The sequence below is a fragment of the Ascaphus truei genome, unplaced genomic scaffold (genome assembly GCF_040206685.1).
Source record: "Ascaphus truei isolate aAscTru1 unplaced genomic scaffold, aAscTru1.hap1 HAP1_SCAFFOLD_672, whole genome shotgun sequence".
In the NCBI taxonomy this organism is placed as follows: domain Eukaryota; kingdom Metazoa; phylum Chordata; class Amphibia; order Anura; family Ascaphidae; genus Ascaphus; species Ascaphus truei.
The window spans coordinates 1-21,706 of NW_027457005.1; the positions used below are offsets into that span (position 1 = coordinate 1).

Sequence of the window (21,706 nt, forward strand, 5' to 3'; positions counted from 1 at the left end):
AAGAGGAACCTGGTGAACCCCAGTGACCTCACAGGACGTATATATATATATATATATATATATATATATATATATATATATATACTGTATATATATATATACTGTATATATATATATATATGTGTTACAAGGAGCGATACATGGAGATAATAAAGTTGCTTGTTTGCATTACAACACACAGATAGGCCTCTCTATAGTACGATACAGACAATATAGGTAAGGGGGATAAGAGAGGGGCCTGCTAGAAAGATAAAGGGCCATGTTTACTTAACAGTGCTAATAAATAAGGCATTTCCTGAAAGGAACCTATTTGCTTTCAGTTTGATGGGAAATTAGGTGCCTCGAGGCTTATCATGTTCAGCAAATACGGCCCCAAATATTTTCTATATGTACAAAAAGAATTGCTCAGCGTTCCCACGGATATTTATATGTTACAATCAGCATTTATACTGGCTCAATATAAACATAAAAGCACCCACTGTACTGTTAATATAAAAATTAGATGCATTAAAACATGAGTTTTAATGAAAGATAGCTTTTTTTGCTTTGCCGCAAGTATAATAACCCTTTACTAAATTCTACCTTACTTCACCACTATCACCCTATAAATCCTCCATTACCCCATATAACTGCCCCTTATAACTCCTCTTTTGCTCCCTATAATGCCTAGTATTACCCTATATAAACCCTCCCTATAATTCCTCCTATTACCCCATATAACCCCTCCCTATAATTCTCCTATTACCCCATATAACCCCTCCCTATAATTCCTCCTATTACCCCATATGACCGCTTCCTATAACTCTGCCTATTATCCCATATAACCGTTCCCAATAACTCCTCCTATTCTTCCATATAACTGCTCCCTATAGCTCCTCCTATTGCTCCATATATACCCTCCCGATAACTCCTCCTATTGCCCCATATAAACTCTTCCTATAACTTCTCCTATTGCCCCATATAACCTCTCCCTATAACTTCTCCTAATGCCCCATATAACCGCCCCCTATAACTCCTCCTATTACCCCATATAACCCCTCCCTATAATTCTCCTATTACCCCATATAACCCCTCCCTATAATTCCTCCTATTACCCCATATGACCACTTCCTATAACTCTGCCTATTATCCCATATAACCGTTCCCTATAACTCTGCCTATTATCCCATATAACCGTTCCCAATAACTCTTCCTATTCTTCCATATAACTGCTCCCTATAGCTCCTCCTATTGCTCCATATATACCCTCCCGATAACTCCTCCTATTGCCCCATATAAACTCTCCCTATAACTTCTCCTATTGCCCCATATAACCGCCCCCTATAACTCCTCCTATTACCCCGTATAACCCCTCCCTGTAACTCCTCCTATTAACCAATATAACCCCTCACTATAATTCCTCCTATTACCCCATATAACCGCCCCCTATAACTCCTCCAATTACCCCATATAACCATTCCCTATATCTCCTCCTATTACCCCATGTAACCCCTCCCTATAATTCCTCCTATTACCCCGTATAACCGCTCCCTATAACTCCTCCTATTGCCCCATATAACCTCTCCCTATAATTCCTCCTATTACCCCATATAACCACTCCCTATAACTCCTCCTATTATCCCATATAACTTCTCCCTATAACTCCTATTACCCCATATAACCTCTCCCTATAACTCCTCCCATTACTCCATATAACCGCTCCCGATAACGCTGCCCTATATACCACCTCCCTATAACTCCTCATATTGTGCCATAAAACGGCTCTCTATAACTCCTCATATTGTGCCCTATAACATCTCTCTATGGGCCTCATGCAGTAAGCCCCGATAAGGCTTTTTCGGCATTTTATAGCCGTTTTTTGCCCTCCTGATTCAGTAAGCCCCGATAAGTGGGAATTATCGGCAACTTTTCTTCCGAAAAAAAAAATTTCGCCACCCGGCTGCCGATAAGCCACTTATCGGGACTTTTTTTTCCCGCCTGAATTCAGTAAGCCCCGATCAGCTTTTTGGTGCTGATCGGCAGGCCAGATTGGAGATTTTATGGCCAATCCAGCCCGCCAACTAAAGTTGGCAACTTGCTGAAGGAGAAGCATCGGCAAGGGCGACACTTAGGAAAAATCAGCCCTTTTTCCTGCCTGTGATTGATGCCGGGGGTCTCCGGAGCTGATACTCGCACCGGAGCCCCCCGGCATGCATCCGAGGCAGGAAAAAGGCATTTAAAAGCCACTTCATTACCTTAGCGGCTAACCGCTAAGGCAATGAAGGGGTTAACCCACCGTGCCAGCGTTATTGTGGGTAGCGGGGATGGGTGAGGGGGTATTTGGCCCTGGGTGTGAGTTTAGGACTTGCGGGGGGGATGCGGGGGCACTTAACCCCTTCACGACCGTAGCGGATAATACCGCTACGGTCCTGAAGGGGTTAAGGCCTCCCGCTACCCACCCGCAAGCCCTAAACAACCACCGTTGGGGCTAATGCCCCCTTCACACACCCCCACTACCCACAATAATAAAAAAAAAACACCCCAGCCCCACAATAACGAATTAAATAAATAATTAAATAATTATTATACCCAACAACACCTATACCCCCCTAACATACAGTATAGTAATGGGCAGAATGACTATTATCCACAAATGGATAATAGTGCAGTTGTCCATTTACAATACATACACAACAATAAAGACTTTAAATACATATAGCACTCACCCATGTCCCACTGCCACGATGAAGGCCATCCTCATCTTCATCCTGCCCATGCCCCATCCGCTTCTGCAAAACAAACACAAGAATTACAACATCCAAATTAATGTCCCCTAACCCCTTAATCACCATAGCGGTTATTAACCGCTACAGTTATTAAGGGGTTAAGCCACCATCACCCACATACCCTCCCCCACAAAGCCCCCCAACCACCCTCACCCAATACCCACAGGGGAGTCCTACCAAATACCCTTGAGCCTAATACCCCCTCCCCCAGCACATACAGTACAATAATGTGCCAAATAACTATTATCCACATAGGGATAATACATTATTTGGCCATTATTAAACACATTCAATAACGTTAAAATGTAAAGAAACTTGTACTAACCTCATCAATAAGAAGTCTCCGTCGCCAGCATCATACTTTGGGGTCCGTTGCCAACATTAGAAATAGCCACAACATTTCAATATCATTAACATAACACTGAACCCCTTAATCACCTTATCGGGTACTAACCTGAAAGGTAATTAAGGGGTGAAGCCATCCTGCAATGCCTACAACAGTTATGCATAACATCCTCAGTGAAATAAAAACCAATTGCCTAACCAAATTCCATTTAATCATTCAATCTGTAGGCTCACATGCCTCATAAAACATTGCATTTACAGTGTATACATGTAGCATAACATGTAAACTGCATGTACACGCTGCAAATCAATGTTAACAATACAATAATGCCACTCAAATCGCCATACATCACAAGAAGTATATTATTTAATACAATAAACTCACCATCAATGAATTACCACACATCAATTACATCCCTAAACAATTAAAATACCATCCATACCAATTACACAATGAACTAAAGCTATCCTAACAGAGAACAACTTCAAAACATAGTCAAAAGTACACCAACAATTACAATATAATAAAGCAAGGCTTTCCATATCCTACTGTACGGCCTGGAAGCCCAAAACTTACATCTGTCTAAAAATAAAATACATTTAGCACACATCAATGCATAGCCACAATGATTAACAATACAGAATTAGAAGCTTTAACAACACTATCATTTCTTACCCTGTATATATATCTGTACACATACATACAGACATACATACAGTGGGAAGAAATGATATGCATTGTAAAAAATGAAAACATGAAAAAGCAACACAAAAAACAGTTACATTAAGTACATTTCTTTATTTAACTTACCATTACTTGCCCCCACCGACTCCCGTTGATCAGCTTACTCACGAACCAATCCACGACACCATCCACGACACCATCCAGGAACAAATCCACGAACCAAACCAGGAACCAATCCAAGAACAAGTGCAGGAACCAATCCAGGAAGCAAGCCACGAAGAAATCCAAGAAACAATCCACGACACGATCCAGGAACAGGAACCCATAAAAGAAAAAAAACATAACAAATTAAACATTAAAATAATAAAACATGACAATCAAGGGTTGTACTAGTTTTATTCTTAGTGAATCTGTATTACAATACCTTGTTCCGGGGTCTTCTTGACGTCCGGTGCCACGCCCTGGTCTTCAATCTTCAGGAGGAGGTCCGTCCTCCTCGGCATCTGCCTTCAAAATGAGACGACATAGGCTTTTATAGGCCTATGACGTCACATTTGTCGTCATATGGTTCCCACGGCCCTGATTGGGCCGTGAAAACCATGTGTTTTGGCCGATGTAAAAAAATTGATGACGTCACTTAAAGGCAATGCCAGCACAGCCAATCAGAATGGCTTTGCTGCTATTGCCTTTAAGAAAACGTCATGAAATGACACATGACCGGACTCACATGGTAAGCCAGCCAATCAGAGCGTGGGAACTCCATCCCTACTCTGATTGGTTCAAGTACCATGTGAGTCCGGCCATGTGTCATTTCATGACGTTTTCTTAAAGGCAATAGCAGCAAAGCCATTCTGATTGGCTGTGCTGGCATTGCCTTTAAGTGACGTCATCAATTTTTTTACATCGGCCAAAACACATGGTTTTCACGGCCCAATCAGGGCCGTGGGAACCATATGACGACAAATGTGACGTCATAGGCCTATAAAAGCCTATGTCGTCTCATTTTGAAGGCAGATGCCGAGGAGGACGGACCTCCTCCTGAAGATTGAAGACCAGGGCGTGGCACCGGACGTCAAGAAGACCCCGGAACAAGGTATTGTAATACAGATTCACTAAGAATAAAACTAGTACAACCCTTGATTGTCATGTTTTATTATTTTAATGTTTAATTTGTTATGTTTTTTTTCTTTTATGGGTTCCTGTTCCTGGATCGTGTCGTGGATTGTTTCTTGGATTTCTTCGTGGCTTGCTTCCTGGATTGGTTCCTGCACTTGTTCTTGGATTGGTTCCTGGTTTGGTTCGTGGATTTGTTCCTGGATGGTGTCGTGGATGGTGTCGTGGATTGGTTCGTGAGTAAGCTGATCAACGGGAGTCGGTGGGGGCAAGTAATGGTAAGTTAAATAAAGAAATGTTCTTAATGTAACTGTTTTTTTGTTGCTTTTTCATGTTTTCATTTTTTATAATGCATATCATTTCTTCCCACTGTATGTATGTCTGTATGTATGTGTACAGATATATATACAGGGTAAGAAATTATAGTGTTGTTAAAGCTTCTAATTCTGTATTGTTAATCATTGTGGCTATGCATTGATGTGTGCTAAATGTATTTTATTTTTAGACAGATGTAAGTTTTGGGCTTCCAGGCCGTACAGTAGGATATGGAAAGCCTTGCTTTATTATATTGTAATTGTTGGTGTACTTTTGACTATGTTTTGAAGTTGTTCTCTGTTAGGATAGCTTTAGTTCATTGTGTAATTGGTATGGATGGTATTTTAATTGTTTAGGGATGTAATTGATGTGTGGTAATTCATTGATGGTGAGTTTATTGTATTAAATAATATACTTCTTGTGATGTATGGCGATTTGAGTGGCATTATTGTATTGTTAACATTGATTTGCAGCGTGTACATGCAGTTTACATGTTATGCTACATGTATACACTGTAAATGCAATGTTTTATGAGGCATGTGAGCCTACAGATTGAATGATTAAATGGAATTTGGTTAGGCAATTGGTTTTTATTTCACTGAGGATGTTATGCATAACTGTTGTAGGCATTGCAGGATGGCTTCACCCCTTAATTACCTTTCAGGTTAGTACCCGATAAGGTGATTAAGGGGTTCAGTGTTATGTTAATGATATTGAAATGTTGTGGCTATTTCTAATGTTGGCAACGGACCCCAAAGGATGATGCTGGCGACGGAGACTTCTTATTGATGAGGTTAGTACAAGTTTCTTTACATTTTAACGTTATTGAATGTGTTTAATAATGGCCAAATAATGTATTATCCCTATGTGGATAATAGTTATTTGGCACATTATTGTACTGTATGTGCTGGGGGAGGGGGTATTAGGCTCAAGGGTATTTGGTAGGACTCCCCTGTGGGTATTGGGTGAGGGTGGTTGGGGGGCTTTGTGGGGGAGGGTATGTGGGTGATGGTGGCTTAACCCCTTAATAACTGTAGCGGTTAATAACCGCTATGGTGATTAAGGGGTTAGGGGACATTAATTTGGATGTTGTAATTCTTGTGTTTGTTTTGCAGAAGCGGATGGGGCATGGGCAGGATGAAGATGAGGATGGCCTTCATCGTGGCAGTGGGACATGGGTGAGTGCTATATGTATTTAAAGTCTTTATTGTTGTGTATGTATTGTAAATGGACAACTGCACTATTATCCATTTGTGGATAATAGTCATTCTGCCCATTACTATACTGTATGTTGTGTATTGATGCTATGTTTATTGGGGGCATTTGTCCCCAATAAACATGCTACTATGCGTTAACCCCTTCATTGCCTTAGCGGCTATCCGCTATGGTAATGAAGCAGCATTAATGTATTTTAATAATATTGTGCGGAAGCAGGAGGCCCCCTGAGCTGCAGCGCATTTATTTGTGGCTCAGAGACCCCCTGCCTCCCGAGTTACAGGCCCCGGTTTGGGCCATCGGTTACAGTGTGGACGCCATGTTTATTGCGGGGACGCTATAAACATGGCGGCGACACTGCCACCCGATGACACATACCGGGGCCTGTAACTCGGGAAGCAGGGGGTCCCTGCTCCACAAAGCAATGCGGTTCAGCTCAGGGGACCCCCTGCTCACTGTACAGTATAATTAAAAAGACATTCATGCTGCTTCATTACCGTTGCACATAGCCGCCAAGGTAAGGAACGAGTCTTTATTGATGTGTGTGTGTTTTATTTATACTGTACATGTGCAGAGGGTCTCCGGAGCAGAACAGCGTTGGTTTGAGGTCCGGGGACCCCCTGCCCCCCGAGATACAGGCCCCTTTATGGGGTGCCGGTATCCCTCTGGTTTGTTTACAGGTCGCGGTCACGTGATCGGGACCTTTAAACGCCGAGGGATACCGGCACCTCATAAAGGGGCCTGTATCTCGGGGGGCAGGGGGTCCCCGGACCTCAAACCAACGCGGTTCAGCTCCGAAGACCCCCTGCACATGTACACTATGAATAAAAGTTGTTTTTAAATACTTTTTTTGGTGCCGAAGTTTGCGCTGAGAGAGCGGCTTGTCTCTCTCAGCTGCAAACATCTATCGGCACCAAAGGCTTATCGGGAGCCTTATCGGGAGCCAGGCTGTATCGCCACAGCTCATCGGCAGCTTTGCTTTCGCAGTGCTTCAGCAGGGATCGGAAGGATTCGGCCCTTACTGAATACTGCGAGGGCAAATCGCCCAAAAAAAACATTTTCGCAATTCGTGCCGAAAATTTTGTATCGGGGCTTACTGCATGAGGCCCTATAACTCCTCATATTGTGCCATATAACGTCTCTCTATAACTCCTCATATTGTGCCATATAACGCTCTCTATAACTCCTCATATTGTGCCATATAACGCTCTCTATAACTCCTCATATTGTGCCATATAACGCTCTCTATAACTCCTCATATTGTGCCATATATCGGCTCTCTATAACTCCTCATATTGTGCCATATAACGCTCTCTATAACTCCTCATATTGTGCCATATAACGGCTTTCTATAACTCCTCCTATTACTCCATATAACGGCTCCCTATAACTCCTCATGTTGTGCCATATAACGCCTCTCTATAACTCCTCATATTGTGCCATATAACGCTCTCTATAACTCCTCATATTGTGCCATATAACGGCTTTCTATAACTCCTCCTATTACTCCATATATCGGCTCCCTATAACTCCTCATATTGAGCCATATATCGGCTCTCTATAACTCCTCCTATTACTCCATATAACGCCTCTCTATAACTCCTCATATTGTGCCATATATCGGCTCTCTACAACTCCTCATATTGAGCTATATAACGACTCTATAACTCCTCATATTGTGCCATATAACGACTCTATAACTCCTCATATTGTGCCATATAACGGCTCTCTATAACTCCTCATATTGTGCCATATAACATTTGCCGATGTCCCCTTCTCACAGGTATGTCCTGGGCCCAGCGGGAGGTGATGCTTCAGCAGGGACCCCTGTACCGCACCGTCGGCACCCACATCAGTATCTGGTGCCGGGTGAGCGGTTACCATGGCCCCTCCCGGCAGGAATTCCTCTGGTCCGTATACCTGCCGTCCTCCCCCGAGAGGGAGTTGCAGGTGGTGAGCACAGCGAGATCTGACTTTACCTACGCTGTCTACTCCGAGCGCGTGCGCAGCGGGGACATCTACGTGGAGCGCCTGGCGGGCGACCACACTCTCCTACACATCCGTCAGCTGCAGGAGATAGACACCGGGGAGTACGAGTGTTACACGCCCGGGACTGAAACACCGTTATATGGGACTTACAGCCAAAGGATGAATCTGAGCGGTAAGTAACCATGAGGCATAGGTCCTTTTCATGTAGTATCTTCATGTATTGGGGAGTTTGCACCACAGCAAGAAGCTGTCACTTTTAGTCTCTGAAATTCATGTTCTGCACCCCGATGCATTCAGCACCTTCTGTGCATCTTACCAAATAATACAAGGAATCTGCTGAGCAGAAAACCAGCGATCAGCCTCATCCTAGATCCAACAATGAAGATAACTTCATCTACCGAGGGCAGAGGAAGGGCAGTAAGGACTCTGATTGGTTGACATGATTCCTTCTCTGTCTGCAAGTTCTATCTTTATTTGACAATGACAATATAAAGGTGGGTTTGTCCTGTGTTGACCTGACGCTGCTCTTCTTCCCCCCAGTGATCCCAGACACGCTGGAGGTCAAAATGTCTCCTCAAGCCCTGCGGAAGACAGAAGGGGATCCTCTGCAGCTGTTCTGCGATGTATCAACGGCTTCCTCCCAGCACACCCACCTCTCTGTAACGTGGCACTTAACCTCTGAGAGTGAGACACAGATAATATCCCTGTCCCGGGATTTTGTGCTTCTCCCAGGTCCTTCTTACACCGAGCGCTTTTCCTCCGGGGATGTACGGCTGGACAAGCTCGGGAATACAACCTACCGGCTGTCCATCCAGGCTCTCCAGACATCAGACCAGGGTCAGATCTCCTGCCGGGCGTCTGAATGGATCCAGGATCCTGATGGGACATGGACGGACATCAAGGGGAAAGAGTCAGAGGAAACCAAACTTGTGGTATCAAGTGGCAAGTGTAAGTGTTGGGGAATATAAACTATACTTGTAAGAACAAAAGATTCATTACAGGAGCAGGAAAGGTGTAAACTCTGAAGGCTTTAAAAACAAACTAATCTGGCACCTTAAGGTGCTTGTAGTTCTTGTAGCCTTATGGTCCTAAAGAAATTTAGATTTTTGGGAGGGTACAACGTGGGACTACCCCTTTAAGAGTAATATAAAAACAGCTCCAGATGTATCTACATTTCCCATTACACAGCCCTACAGGTGCCTTAGGAGCTGAGCTACGTGTGTAGAGGGTGGGAGGTGAGGCTGACAGGGGCAGGGCATGTCTATGTCTATGAGTTTCGCAGGGTGGGTACTAGGGCAGGAGAATCAAACTGTCCTAAAAATGACAGGTACAAGGGCCCAGCAGCACTTTCACCAATCAGGTGACTCCATTCAACAAAGCTCACAGAACCTCTTAAGTCACATCATAGGTTGAGGTCTCTTCTTCACATGTACAGTGCTTTCCAAACCTCACAGGTCTCTTCTTCACATGTGCAGAGCTTTCCAAACCTCACAGGTCTCTTCTTCAAATGTACAGAGCTTTCCAAACCTCACAGGTCTCTTCTTCACATGTACAGAACTTCCCAAACCTCGCAGGCCTCTTCTTCACATGTACAGAGCTTCTCAAACCTCACAGGTCTCTTCTTCACGTGTACATAGCTTTCCAAACCTCACAGGTCTCTTCTTCACATGTACAGAACTTTCCAAACCTCACAGGTCTCTTCTTCACATGTACAGAACTTTCCAAATCTCAAAGGTCTCTTCTTCACATGTACAGAGCTTCCCAAACCTCACAGGTCTCTTCTTCACATGTACAGAGCTTCCCTAACCTCACAGGTCTCTTCTTCACATGTGCAGAGTTTCCCAAACCTCACAGGTCTCTTCTTCACATGTACAGAGCTTCCCAAACCTCACAGGTCTCTTCCCATGTACAGAGCTTCCCAACCCTCACAGGTCTCTTCTTCACATGTACAGAGCTTCCCTAACGTCACAGGTCTCTTCTTCACATGTGCAGAGCTTTCCTAACCTCACAGGTCTCTTCTTCACATGTGCAGAGCTTCCCAAACCTCACAGGTCTTTATATTATGTGATCGGAGGTTTGCACTAAATGTAATGTGTTTTTCCTGATAATGTAACTTAGTAAAACCCATAGGATGTAAGTTAGCATGTGTGCGTGGGAAGTTAGCATGTGTGCGTGGTAAGTTAGCATGTGTGCGTGGTAATTTAGCATGTGTGTGTGGTAAGTTAGCATGTGTGCATTGTAAGTTAGCATGTGTGCATGGTAAGTTAGCATGTGTGCATTGTAAGTTAGCATGTGTGCGTGGTAAGTTAGCATGTGTGTGTGGTTAGTTAGCATGTGTGCATGGTAAGTTAGCATGTGTGCGTGGTAACCTAGCATGTGTGCGTGGTAAGTTAGCATGTGGGCGTGGAAAGTTAGCATGTGGACGTGTTAAGTTAGCATGTGTGCCTGGTAAGCTAGCATGTGTGCGTGGGAAGTTAGCATGTGTGCGTGGTAAGTTAGCATGTGTGCGTGGGAAGTTAACATGTGTGCATGGCAAGTTAGCATGTGTGCGTGGGAAGTTAGCACGTGTGCGTGGGAAGTTAGGCACGTGTGCGTGGGAAGTTAGCATGTGTGTGTGGTAAGTTAGCATGTGTGCATTGTAAGTTAGCATGTGTGCGTGGGAAGTTAGCACGTGTGCGTGGGAAGTTAGCACGTGTGCGTGGGAAGTTAGCATGTGTGCATGGTAAGTTAGCATGTGTGCATTGTAAGTTAGCATGTGTGCGTGGTAAGTTAGCATGTGTGCGTTGTAAGTTAGCATGTGTGCGTGGTAAGTTAGCATGTGTGCGTGGTTAGTTAGCATGTGTGCGTGGTAAGTTAGGATGTGGGCGTGGTAAGTTAGCATGTGGACATGTTAAGTTAGCATGTGTGCGTGGGAAGTTAACATGTGTGCGTGGGAAGTTAGCACGTGTGCGTGGGAAGTTAGCACGTGTGCGTGGGAAGTTAGCATGTGTGCATGGGAAGTTAGCATGTGTGCGTGGGAAGTTAGCACGTGTGCGTGGGAAGTTAGCACTTGTGCGTGGGAAGTTAGCATGTGTGCGTGGGAAGTTAGCATGTGTGCGTAGGAAGTTAGCATGTGTGCGTGGGAAGTTAGCACGTGTGCGTGGGAAGTTAGCACGTGTGCGTGGGAAGTTAGCACGTGTGCGTGGGAAGTTAGCACGTGTGCGTGGGAAGTTAGCATGTGTGCGTGGGAAGTTAGCACGTGTGCGTGGGAAGTTAGCACTGTGTGCGTGGGAAGTTAGCACGTGTGCGTGGGAAGTTAGCAGTGTGCGTGGGAAGTTAGCATGTGTAGCGTGGGAAGTTAGCATGTGTACGTGGGAAGTTAGCATGTGTGCTTGGGAAGTTAGCATGTGTGCGTGGGAAGTTAGCATGTGTGCGTGGGAAGTTAGCATGTGTGCGTGGGAAGTTAGCATCGTGTGCGTGGGAAGTTAGCACGTGTGCGTGGGAAGTTAGCATGTGTGCATGGGAAGTTAGCACTGTGTGCGTGGGGAAGTTAGCACGTGTGCGTGGGAAGTTAGCACTTGTGCCGTGGGAAGTTAGCATGTGTGCGTGGAAGTTAGCACGTGTGCGTGGGAAGTTAAGCATGTGTGCGTGGGAAGTTAGCACGTGTGCGTGGGAAGTTAGCACGTGTGCGTGGGAAGTCAGCATGTGTGTGTGGGAAGTTAGCATGTGTGCGTGGTAAGGTTAGCATGTGTGCGTGGGGAAGTTAGCATGTGTGCGTGGTAAGTTAGCATGTGTGCGTGGGAAGTTAGCATGTGTGCGTGGGAAGTTAGCATGTGTGCGTGGGAAGGTTAGCATGTGGTGCGTGGGAAGTTAGCATGTGTGCGTGGGAAGTTAGCATGTGTGCGTGGGAAGTTAGCATGTGTGAGTGGGAAGTTAGCATGTGTGCGTGGGAAGTTAGCATGTGTGCGTGGGAAAGTTAGCATGTGTGCGTGGGAAGTTAGCATGTGTGCGTGGGAAGTTAGCATGTGTGCGTGGGAAGTTAGCATGTGTGTGTGGTAAGTTAGCATGTGTGCGTGGGAAGTTAGCACGTGTGCGTGGGAAGTTAGCATGTGTGTGTGGTAAGTTAGCATGTGTGCGTGGGAAGTTAGCACGTGTGCGTGGGGAAGTTAGCATGTGTGCGTGGGAAGTTAGCACGTGTGCGTGGAAGTTAGCATGTGTGCATGGTAAGTTAGCATGTGTGCGTGGGAAGTTAGCATGTGTGCGTGGGAAGTTAGCATGTGTGCGTGGTTGGAGATGAATCACTAGGAGTTTGATGCTGGGACCCTTATCTGGAGATCTTGTTCCACTTCAGGGCAGGATTTTGGGGTTCACGTCCAGGCTCCTGACACCGCTCTAGCCCTGGGAGCCCATTGGAGATCGTTTGTTCAATCACTGCCCAGGACGTGGCCAGTCGCCCGTTTCCACGTGATCTGGCTGTTAAATAAGACGGTGGTTGTTACATGGAATCCCTCCGGGCATCCCTTCCTTTGGGAAGCCATACGAGGCTCGGGAGGTCAAAGGCCAGCTGGCGGTGGGGAGGAGGAGCCTGGGGACCTGGTACTTAAGAATGGCAACGCTCGGATGGAGGACGGAGGCTCGTACAATTGTGAGGTGACCGAGAAGGACAGGGACGTGCCAGGGACACTGAAGACCAGAGTTTCCAGCCCAGTGTCTGTGACTGTGAAACAAACAGGTACATAGTACATTATACACTCAGAGAGAAGGGGAGGAGGTAATGATACAGGGATGGGGGGGGAGAGGGGGAAACAGAATGGGGGGGAGAGAGGATACAGGATGGGGGGGGGAGAGAGGATACAGGATGGGGGGGAGAGAGGATACAGGATGGGGAGGAGAGAATACAGGATGGGGGAGAGAGGATACAGGGGTGGGGGGGAGAGCAGGATACAGAATGGGGGGAGAGCAGGATACAGGGTGGGGGAGGGGAGCAGGATACAGGGTGGGGGGGAAGCAGGATACAGGATGGGGGAGAGAGCAGGATACAGGATGGGGAAGAGCAGGATACAGGATGGGGGAGAGAGCAGGATACAGATGGGGGAAGAGCAGGATACAGGATGGGGGAGAGAGCAGGATACAGGATGGGGGAAGAGCAGGATACAGGATGTGGGGGAGAGCAGGATACAGGATGAGGGGGGAGAAGGATACAGGATGGGGGGAGAGCAGGATACAGGATGTGGGGAGAGCAGGATACAGGAGGTGGGGGAGAGCAGGATACAGGATGGGGGGGAGAGCAGGATACAGGATGAGGGGGGGAAGGATACAGGATGGGGGGGAGAGCAGGATACAGGATGTGGGGGAGAGCAGGATACAGGATGTGGGGGAGAGCAGGATACAGGATGAGGGGGGAGAAGGATACAGGATGGGGGGGAGAGCCAGGATACAGGATGTGGGGGAGAGCAGGATACAGGATGTGGGGAGAGCAGGATACAGGATGTGGGGGGAGAGCAGGATACAGGATGAGGGGGGAGAAGGATACAGGATGGGGGGGAGAGCAGGATACAGGATGTGGGGGAGAGCAGGATACAGGATGTGGGGGAGAGCAGGATACAGGATGGGGGGGAGAGCAGGATACAGGGTGGTGAAGAGAAGGGATACAGGGTGGGGGGGAGAGCAGGATACAGGGTGGGGGGAGAGAAATGAGAGAGAGACAGGATTTAAGAGAGAACCACAGCACATAACTCCTTTATTGCACTGTATATATTGATATAGTATTCCAATCTTCTCTCTCCCAGAGAGTACCCCACAGGTCAGGCTCAGCAGTGACGTCTCGCAGGTGTATGAAGGGGACTCGCTGAGGTTTACGTGTGAGCTGATGGGGGTCTCCGGCCCTGCCTCGGTCACTTGGTATATGATCGGACCCTCGGGTTTGTTGGTAGAGATGGCGTCTCTGCAGCGGGACGGGGAGCTGACCGTAGGGCAGTCTTACACACAACGGCACAGCGCCGGGCACCTGCGGGCAGAGAAGCTGGGACCCGGCCTCTTCTCTCTCACGCTGGGCATGGTGATGGACACAGAGGATGGGCGATACCGCTGCCAGGTCACAGAGTGGGTGCAGGAACCAGAAGGCGGCTGGAGCAGCACGAGCATCCAGAAACAGGACAGGCAAATTAATGTCAAACTCTTGAGTAAGTACCCCTGTGCCCTCTCCTCCCTGAGTAAGTGTCAGCCATGCCCCCCACTACCCTGAGTGCCAGTCATGCCTCCCACTACCCTGAGTGCCAGCCATGCCTCCCACTACCCTGAGTGCCAGCCATGCCCCCACTACCCTAAGTGCCAGTCATGCCCCCCACTACCCTGAGTGCCAGTCATGCCCCCCACTACCCTGAGTGCCAGTCATGCCCCCCACTACCCTTAGTGCCAGTCATGCCCCCCACTACCCTGAGTGCCAGCCATGCCCCCACTACCCTGAGTGCCAGCCATGCCCACCACTACCCTGAGTGCCAGTCATGCCCCCACTACCCTGAGTGCCAGCCATGCCTCCCACTACCCTGAGTGCCAGTCATGCCCCCCACTACCCTGAGTGCCAGCCATGCCCCCACTACCCTGTGTGCCAGCCACCCCCCACCACCCTGAGTGCCAGTCATACCCCCACTACCATGAGTGCCAGCCATGCCCCCCACTACCCTGAGTGCCAGCCATGCCCCCCACTACCCTTAGTGCCAGCCATGCCCCCACCACCCTGAGTGCCAGCCATGCCCCCCACTACCCTTAGCCAGCCATACCCCCACTACCCTGAGTGCCAGCCGTGCCAGCCATGCCCCCACTACCCTGAATGCCAGCCATGCCCCCACTACCCTGAGTGCCAGCCATGCCCCCACTACCCTGAGTGCCAGCCATGCCCCCACTACCCTGAGTGCCAGCCATGCCCCCACTACCCTGAGTGCCAGCATGCCCCCACTACCCTGAGTGCCAGCCATGCCCCCACTACCCTGAGTGCCAGCCATGCCCCCCACCACCCTGAGTGCCAGCCCTTCCCTCCCTGAGTAACTTATACTCCTGTCTTGTAACAAAATAATTCTTTATTCCTATACAAAGTCACTAGTATATTCAGCCAGAATGGCTCCATATCTGGGAGGGTTTATCATGTCATTTTGGTGCCTCAGGTAGAGGGAGATAAAGGGCCATATTTACTAAGCAGCGGTAACAGGGCCCCTGACTCATTCAGGTATTATGAGTCTCAATCATGCTATTAGAGAGGGTTGGGGTTCCTTACAATACATCTGATCTCAGGCACGCTATTAGAGAGGGTTGGGGTTCCTTACAATGCATCTGATCTCAGGCACGCTATTAGAGAGGGTTGGGGTTCCTTACAATGCATCTGATCTCAGACGCACTATTAGAGAGGGTTGGGGTTCCTTACAATGCCTCTCATCTCAGGCGCTCTATTAGAGAGGGTTGGGTTTCCTTACAATGCATCTGATCTCAGACGCGCTATTAGAGAGGGTTGGGGTTCCTTACAATGCATCTGATCTCAGGCACGCTATTAGAGAGGGTTGGGGTTCCTTACAATGCATCTGATCTCAGACGCGCTATTAGAGAGGGTCGGGGTTCCTTACAATGCATCTGATCTCAGACGCGCTATTAGAGAGGGTTGGGGTTCCTTACAATGCATCTGATCTCAGACGCGCTATTAGTGAGGGTTGGGGTTCCTTACAATGCATCTGATTTCAGACGCGCTATTAGAGAGGGTTGGGGTTCCTTACAATGCATCCGATCTCAGACGCGCTATTAGAGAGGGTTGGGGTTCCTTACAATGCATCTGATCTCAGACGCGCTATTAGTGAGGGTTGAGGTTCCTTACAATGCATCTGATCTCAGACTCGCAATTAGAGAGGGTTGGGGTTCCTTACAATGCATCCGATCTCAGACGCGCTATTAGAGAGGGTTGGGGTTCCTTACAATGCATCTGATCTCAGACGCGCTATTAGAGAGGGTTGGGGTTCCTTAAAATGCATCTGATCACAGACACGCTATTAGAGAGGGTCAGGGTCTCTATCATTGAGAAAAAGCCAAAGCAGCATCAGATTGATGAAATCCCACAGCTTTCTAAGAGAGAAGTTTATTTGTTAGTGTTTTGTATCTGGGGCATTCTTACAGATCCCTCCCCCATCCGTTCTCCGCAGGACCTTCCCTCACTGCCACACTCAGTACCCGCACTGCGCAGGTGATCGCCGGTGGCACTCTTACCCTCTTCTGCAGAGTGAGTGCTGCTTACAGGTTGTCAGACAGAACCCTCTTCTGGTCCTGGCAGTTCCTGCCCCAATCTGACCCCACTGGACGTTACCAGAAGCTGGTCCATGTGTCTCAGAACGTGTCCTGGGGAGACTCCCTGCCCGGCTTCCAGGGGAAGGCCCAGCTCTGGATATCGGGGGAGTCTTTCACCCTGAGAGTCTACAAGGCCCAGCGAGGTCAGGCCGGGCAGTATCGCTGCGAGGTGCGGGTCCTGGACCGAGAAACAGGAGTCACGCAGGCATCTGCTTCCTCCAACGCACTCATGGTTCTGATCACAGCACCGGGTGAGTACAGCACCAACGTCTCACACAGCGCCCACCTTATGTGCCCCTCCCACACTGAACACGGGGCAGATACAATATGTGATCTATCCAGTGATGGGACAAGGAGGTAAGTAGCAGGACCACTACTTTATATTGACTTTGAATGTCTATGGGGCTTGGACAACTGGTTCTGTGTATCGAGCTAAACTAAAGTTCACTTTCATGCCTACCTATCTTCCGTCACATATACCCACTCCCTATAACCCCCTCCCCATAACCCCATATACCCGCTCCCTTCAACTCCTCCTATTACTCCATATAACCCCTCCCTATAACTCCTCCTATTGTCACATATACCCGCTCACTATACAGTAACTCCTATTACCCCATATACCCGCTCCCTATAAGTCCTCCTATTACCCCATATACCCGCTCCCTATAACTCCTCCTATTACCCCATATAATCTCTCCTATAACTCCTCCTATTACCCCATATAACCCCTCCCTATAACTCCTCCTATTACCCCATATACCCGCTCCCTATAACTCCTCCTATGACCCCATATACCCGCTCCCTATAAGTCCTCCTATTACCCCATATAACCCCTCCCTATAACTCCTCCAATTACCCCATATACCCACTTCCTATCATAACTCCTATTACCCCATATACCCGCTCCCTATAACTCCTCCTATTGCCCCATATACCCACTTCCTATTATAACTCCTATTACCCCATACACCCGCTCCCTATAACTCCTCCTATTACCCCATACACCTGCTCTCTATAACTCCTCCTATTACCCCATATACCCGCTCCCTATAACTCCTCCTATTACCCCATATACTCACTTCCTATAACTCTTCCTATTGCTAAAAGTAACCGCTTCCTATAGAAACTATAAAGTGTAACACACGTTCCCCCTCCCCCACCCTCCATCGCAGCTAGGGACCCTGTGGGGAAATCTACACGTATTTTCCAGGTGTGGTGCAATACCTGCCAGGCTCACAGGAGACCTGCGCCTCCGCTGATGGGAATGTGGGGTGTATCCTGGAACGATACTCACAATATAACAGCACCTCCACCTGTGCAGGATCCTAGAGTATAGAATAACCCCTGACACAGGACCCACATATAGTAACCACATACACCGGTTATGGTTAAACAGTTTACGATATGAAGATAAGTACAACACAATTACATCAACAACATCACAATAGTGTCACTCTATAACACTGACCTCCTAGGGCCGTAAACCCACACCCCATACCCAAGAGTCCACAACCCCACCCAAGTGTGAGACAGCGCTGCCCACTAGATGAGGTGTATAGTTGGTGCACTTGGTGTACACCTGCCCGGGGCTCCTGCACCCGGGTACAGCAGAATAACAGCCAGGGGATCCGTCTGCGTCAAGCGCCGAAAACTTAGCGATGGCGTCATCTCCAATAGGATGGTCTCCCTCTGGGTGATCACACCGTACAGATGGTCTATTATCTTTAGTGAGGTAGGTCTGGTCCCAGACCTCACTTGTCAGGGCCACGCAGCCCTGCAGCTGTGTCCTTGACCTTAACACACTACTAACGGGGCAAGGTCCCTAACTGAAGGGGCCTTCCCTACAGCAGCCACAACCTAAGATGAGTAGGGGCCTATCTGGGGCCTAGGGGGTCTCTGGCCTAGTGCAGGGGCCACTTGCTCCCTGTGCACATGTACACCCTCCCCTGTCCATGTCCCAGCTCCTACTAACTAGCATGGTGTGAGTAAGTCATATCCATATCCTGTGAGCAGGAGAATCTGTAACCCCTAGTGGCTGTCTGATGGCATGTGATAGGGGTGAAAGGGCAGTCCCCAGAGGCTTCTGGGTAATGTAGTCCCCACAGGACCTCTTTGCTATTGGGGCCGCGTGCGCCTGCTCCACTGCGCATGCGCGACTGGGTAATGGCCGCCGCTAGTCTCATCTGCGCATGCACAACTTCGGGAAGTCCCTGCACTATCGCACGCCGCGTCTGCGCATGCGCGAAACTTGCACTGGCCGCCGCGGCTGTTCTGCGCATGCGCAAGCCTTGCAAACAAGGTGGCGCACTACCTAAGATGCCGCCAGGAGCCCCCGGCGACGCGATCGCCCCCGCAGCTCCCCGACAAGCCGCGGGGGTCCCCGCTACTGAGCAGAGGGAGCAAGAGTGAAAACGCAGGTCTGGGGAGCCAGAGGGTAACTGGCTACAAAAGTATTACAAGTTACATTTGCAGAGCACCTATATAATGTATATAGCACAGCGGCGTATGCTGGCTCTCGCCCCCCTGGCCTGGCTGAGCCGGCGCCTCTGTGTCTGCAGCAGGTTGGTGAGGGGGACTTGCGCTGCTCGTTGCTTAGAAGATCCCGTGTTACAGGATAACAGAGGCTGGCATCGCGTGTGACACAATAACCACAGACAGACAGGAAGGGGAACCGCATTGTGCACAGACATCTCACGGTCACAGCCAGACGGAGACGGGGTGCCAGCGTGGCAGTGAGTGGGTGCCACGTGCCAGGGGAGAATGCATCGCTGGGCACAGAGAGGCCTTGTACTGGCACTCAGCCACAGTCACTGGCAGAAGAGACAGTCACTGTGAGAAGAGACAGAGGACAGTGACTGGGAGAAGAGACAGTCACTGGGAGAAGAGGCAGGGGACAGTCACTGGGAGAAGAGACAGTCACTGGGAGAAGAGACAGAGGACAGTGACTGTGAGAAGAGACAGGGGACAGTCACTGGGAGAAGAGACAGTCACTGGGAGAAGAGACAGGACAGTGACTGGGAGAAGAGACAGAGGACAGTGACTGGGAGAAGAGACAGTCACTGGGAGAAGAGACGGGACAGTGACTGGGAGAAGAGACAGAGGACAGTGACTGGGAGAAGAGACAGAGGACAGTCACTGGGAGAAGAGACAGTCACTGGGAGAAGAGACAGTCACTGGGAGAAGAGACAGAGGACAGTGACTGGGAGAAGAGACAGAGGACAGTCACTGGGAGAAGAGACAGTCACTGGGAGAAGAGACAGAGGACAGTGACTGGGAGAAGAGACAGTCACTGGGAGAAGAGGCAGGGGACAGTCACTGGGAGAAAAGACAGTCACTGGGAGAAGAGACAGAGGACAGTGACTGTGAGAAGAGACAGGGGACAGTCACTGGGAGAAGAGACAGGACAGTGACTGGGAGAAGAGATAGAGGACAGTCACTGGGAGAAGAGACAGTCACTGGGAGAAGAGACAGAGGACAGTGACTGGGAGAAGAGACAGTCACTGGGAGAAGAGACGGGACAGTGACTGGGAGAAGAGACAGAGGACAGTGACTGGGAGAAGAGACAGAGGACAGTCACTGGGAGAAGAGACAGTCACTGGGAGAAGAGACAGTCACTGGGAGAAGAGACAGAGGACAGTGACTGGGAGAAGAGACAGAGGACAGTCACTGGGAGAAGAGACAGTCACTGGGAGAAGAGACAGAGGACAGTGACTGGGAGAAGAGACAGTCACTGGGAGAAGAGGCAGGGGACAGTCACTGGGAGAAAAGACAGTCACTGGGAGAAGAGACATAGGACAGTGACTGTGAGAAGAGACAGGGGACAGTCACTGGGAGAAGAGACAGTCACTGGGAGAAGAGACAGGACAGTGACTGGGAGAAGATACAGAGGACAGTCACTGGGAGAAGAGACAGTCACTGGGAGAAGAGACAGAGGACAGTGACTGGGAGAAGAGACAGTCACTGGGAGAAGAGACAGAGGACAGTGACTGGGAGAAGAGACAGTCACTGTGAGAAGAGACAGGGGACAGTGACTGGGAGAAGAGACAGAGGACAGTCACTGGGAGAAGAGACAGTCACTGGGAGAAGAGACAGAGGACAGTGACTGGGAGAAGAGACAGTCACTGTGAGAAGAGACAGGACAGTGACTGGGAGAAGAGACAGAGGACAGTGACTGGGAGAAGAGACAGAGGGCAATGACTGGGAGAAGAGACAGAGGTCAGTGACTGGGAGAAGAGACAGGGGACAGTCACTGGGAGAAGAGACGGGACAGTCACTGGGAGAAGAGACGGGACAGTCACTGGGAGAAGAGACAGAGGACAGTGACTGGGAGAAGAGACAGGGGACAGTGACTGGGAGAAGAGACAGGGGACAGTCACTGGGAGAAGAGACGGGACAGTCACTGGGAGAAGAGACGGGACAGTCACTGGGAGAAGAGACAGAGGACAGTGACTGGGAGAAGAGACAGGGGACAGTGACTGGGAGAAGAGACAGGGGACAGTCATTGGGAGAAGAGACAGGGGACAGTGACTGGGAGAAGAGACAGGGGACAGTGACTGGGAGAAGAGACAGGGGACAGTGACTGGGAGAAGAGACAGGGGACAGTGATTGGGAGAAGAGACAGGGGACAGTGACTGGGAGAAGAGACAGGGGACAGTGACTGGGAGAAGAGACAGGGGACAGTCATTGGGAGAAGAGACAGGGGACAGTGACTGGGAGAAGAGACAGGGGACAGTGACTGGGAGAAGAGACAGGGGACAGTGACTGGGAGAAGAGACAGGGGACAGTCACTGGGAGAAGAGACGGGACAGTGACTGGGAGAAGAGACGGGACAGTGACTGGGAGAAGAGACAGGGGACAGTGACTGGGAGAAGAGACAGGGGACAGTGACTGGGAGAAGAGACAGGGGACAGTGATTGGGAGAAGAGACAGGGGACAGTGACTGGGAGAAGAGACAGGGGACAGTGACTGGGAGAAG

General features: G+C 49.0%; 1 pseudogene; it reads left to right on the plus strand.

Annotated features, from left to right (window-relative positions):
• Window positions 1-8,223: 8,223 nt before the first annotated feature.
• LOC142485939 (immunoglobulin superfamily member 2-like) overlaps window positions 8,224-21,706 on the plus strand; it is a 63,931-nt pseudogene continuing 50,448 nt past the window's right edge.